The sequence below is a fragment of the Temnothorax nylanderi genome, unplaced genomic scaffold (assembly GCF_030848795.1).
Source record: "Temnothorax nylanderi isolate EJ_2023f unplaced genomic scaffold, tnyl_v1.0 TNYL_tig0029_pilon, whole genome shotgun sequence".
Lineage (NCBI taxonomy): Eukaryota > Metazoa > Arthropoda > Insecta > Hymenoptera > Formicidae > Temnothorax > Temnothorax nylanderi.
Genome location: NW_027249091.1, coordinates 122,902 through 126,974, shown reverse-complemented (window position 1 = coordinate 126,974; position 4,073 = coordinate 122,902). Strand labels below are relative to the sequence as shown.

At 37.8% G+C, this 4,073-nt stretch overlaps 1 pseudogene; it reads left to right on the top strand.

Annotated features, from left to right (window-relative positions):
* Window positions 1-1,005: 1,005 nt before the first annotated feature.
* LOC139770361 (aquaporin AQPAe.a-like) lies at window positions 1,006-3,301 on the top strand (annotated as a pseudogene).
* The last annotated feature ends 772 nt before the right edge of the window (window positions 3,302-4,073 follow it).

The window sequence follows — 4,073 nt, the reverse complement described above, 5'->3', positions numbered from 1 at the left end:
CTGCCCTTCACTTGAACGGAAGAGCGATTTGAGATGTTTCACGCGGCGACCTATCGAGCGGGTTGCGGCTCGCGATGAAACAATACGGACTTCGCGCAATTACTTTCGAGAACACTCCCGAAATGCTAATTGCCACGAACGGCCGGCTCGACTTTCTTCTTAGAGAGACAGAACAGAAGATCGATCCACGATGTAGTATGAGACGAATCACATCGATCCGCGATGTAACGCGTTGCGCGGTGTACGCAAATTAGGAAACGCGTGCGCGTTTTACATCGCGCGGTCGGAACGGTAGGCGCGACAACCGGATGATCTTGGGCGAGCTCGAGCCAAGCTCGAGGGTTGTTTGTGCTAGCGCAAGTGGCGTTCGCTGTCGCGACAGCGCCCTATTAGAACGACTTTACCTTAATCCTAAACAGATATATATGTAAAATCAGATATCATATCTGATTATCATTATCATGTCCCGGAAGGATCAGTGCGTTTCCCGGGGCCCCCTCACGGCGTGCCACGACGACACCCTCGGGATTTTAGTCAGTAGAAGTCTGACTTCCGGGATTTCCCCGGGTAAAAAAAATAAAAGATAAAATTATCATGGCTTTTTATAATCTTGGAGATGTCTCTGAGATATTCTCATGAATCATGATATCTTGCGCAATCAGATATTCCGCGTCATTCAGATGTCTTCTAGATATCTTGGTGATATATTTTGCTGTGTGGGCATCAGCCATATTCGGGAAAAAATATAATCGGATAAGATATAATTGGATCAACCGTCTATAAATTAACAAACGGATCGAATGTTTTACAATTTTTTGATCGGATAACTTTGTGTCGGATATCACTTCGGTTTGATCGGGTTTTTTTCTGATCTAAAAGATCGGAAACATCCGTCTGTTAATTTTCGGATGGATTATCCAATTATTTTAATCGGAAACAGCCTAGATTTTTCTCTCAGTGTAGTCATAGTAAACTCGACGGTCGCGTCAATGAACTCGAATCATCATGTCGGACGATCAAGATAGTAAGTGTTTATAACATCAAGATTCAGATAAACGTCAAAATATGCTTGTGCAATTTTTACAGGCGGAATATGGCAGATGCAGAAGAACACGATGACGATGTTCGTGGCAGAGATCATTGGCACTACTATCCTCCTATTCATTGGTTGCATGGGAAGTATCGGCGGCATGGGATCCGCGCCGCCTCCGCCGCTGCAACCGGCGCTCACCTTCGGTCCGACGGTGAATCTCATAATTATGGTACGTATTGTCGAATACTTGATTCCTCGAAACGATATGAATATTCTTTTTTGCTGAATATATTTAATAAACACAATTTACTAAAATACGTATAATGTACACTTGTTTTATGATACGGATTTTGTAATGTATATAATGCCAAGTTTATATTTGATACTTATTATTACATTTTATACTTACTACTTGTAATGCATAATATATTGTATTTTTCATTTATATGCGATATAAGTTTCATAAAACTTGCAATATCGATGAAGTTAAATTTTGCTGATTGGAATTTATGAAAAACATATATTTTTACAAGGCATATAAAGTCTGGTTCATCGTGTTTCCGCGTACAAAATTTCAATCGCCGATATTTCTCAGATGATAGGTCACGTAAGTGGCGCTCATCTTAATCCGGCTGTCACCATCGCATCGGCGCGGTCATTATGGGCCTGAAGTCAATTCCGACCGGCGTGGTTTACGTCCTGGGACAATTTATCGGCGCCACCGGTGGATATGGAATTTTAAAGGTGCTGTTTTATTGTTTCGTTATTGTTACACGGTACACCCGATATTCGCGCGAATGATGATCTGGTATTCCCGCAGATGATAACGCCGGCGGAATTGTTCAACGATGGAAACCCGAACTCGACTGTCGGCGTGTGCATGACGGTCGTTCATCCGGGGATCAGCAACGTGCAGGCTTTATTAGTCGAGGTGTTTTGCACGAGTTGCTTACTTTGAGCGTGTTGCGCCGCGTGCGATCCACGATGCGCTCACCTTTCAGACGCCCTCAAATTCGGCCTTTCGATCGCTACCCTTTCCTTCGCGGCGGTAAAAAAAAATTACTCTTAAACAACGCAATTTTCTTTATTATTAACATCATTATTACTTCAATGCATCAATTATTCTTTTACTGGAAAAAATATATTCTGTGTACAGTCCAATAATTTTCTATGAAATTTGTTATCCTATACAGATGCCATTTTATAAGAAAGGAAAGTAACAAAGTACATAGAAGTAACCGATAATCTTTTTACAGTGAAATATGCGATTGAAAAAATCAATAATTTATTCTTTTCTATCCCTTGAGAGCCCTTACACAGGGTGCAGTATGAATCCAGCGCGGACATTTGGGCCTGCAGTTTGGAATAATGCTTGGAAGGATCATTGGGTAAGTTGAAAATGAAAATTCTGTTTTATATGACAATCTTGCTGTATTATAATATGAACGAAAATTTATTCCTAAGATTGTCAGACTCCGATTTTGTAATGATAGTATATTTTATTGTTTTATATAATCAACTCGCACAATCAGATTATGTACGATACATAGAAGTCCGATTACATTAAGCCTTTCTTTTAATTGATCAATTATAAGAATTTTTATAAAACTACCCAGGTAGCAGGATGACGTCTAAAGACGTCTTAATGACGTTTTATTGACGTTAGAGACGTCACTAAGACGTTATTAATACGTCATTTGACGTCACTCTGCTACCTGGGTACATACCTGACATACCATACCTGATATGCGATAACGAACGCACAAACAACTCGATTGTAGCACACATAACAAAATTATCTTTAACGCTATATCAACTTATTTAAACATCGCATATCGATGATTTTTTTTGTTTTAATTCAGTGGCAATATCATTCCGAGATTAAACTATTGTAGAATACAATATTTTGTATAAGAATGAAACGTATAATCCTAACAATAGTTAAAATAAAATATGAAAATAATGTTCTTTTATCTTTAATTTATTTTTCTTTTTAAATTTCTATCAAATCGTTTAATTTTTTGTTTGTCCAATTAGATTTATTGGGTTGGTCCTATTTTGGGAGCTTTACTTGGAACATATGCCTATCACCTGCTGTTTGCAGAAAAACGACAAAGCAAGACAGAATCTATTGATAAAAAGCTTAACACTATATGTACGAAAAAAATCACGAGAAAAGTCAAAATGACGTTGTTTCGACGTCTTTGTGGCGTCACAAAACCGTCCTTGCCAAAAACACCTAACCTAACCACAATGATGTCATCATGACTTATAGAATTATGACTTTTGAAAGATGTCATTGTGACATCATCTTGACCTATGTGTTCTCCTTGGGAGGTTTCACGTATATGCTACTTGTACAAATTATCATATAACTGCGTCAATACATTTATATCACATAATTTTCCAGTTACGTCTTGGGCCATAAGTGTCTCCATTTGTGTGAAGTAACTGACTAATTGTAAGGGTCTCCGTGTACACTCTTAAGTTAATGTAAACGACAAATTTATTCTTCTCGGATTATTATTAACTTTGTAAGTCTTTTGTCTTCCTGAACGCCTTTTCCTTGAAGGTTTACAAAAATTCCAGTCCGACACGCATTCACGATTCTTGTTTCTGCGCTGAAAAATATGTAAAATAATGTATGCGTGTTTCTCTCAGAAAGATCGGTAGGGTCACTCTACTGCATAATATATATTGGACATCCATAAGCATTACTTTTGTTTATAAAAGATGAAACGAAAAGGAATAAGATTTTCTGTCGAACCAATTCGCATATGCCATATTTCAAAATACAAATGATGGAAATATATTCTGGAGAAAATCGATAGCAAAAAAGTATTCTACTGCTATACTATACATACCAGTGAGACTGGACTTCCACAGACACTCAGAGAAATAAATAATCGGATAATTCGTTCAAAAATTAACAAATGGATAATCCGATACTTTCAATCGGAATTATGAAAAGCCGATCAAGATTAGAATAATGTTCAATCAATGATAGCCGGATATCATTGATAATAATTGATCGGCTTTT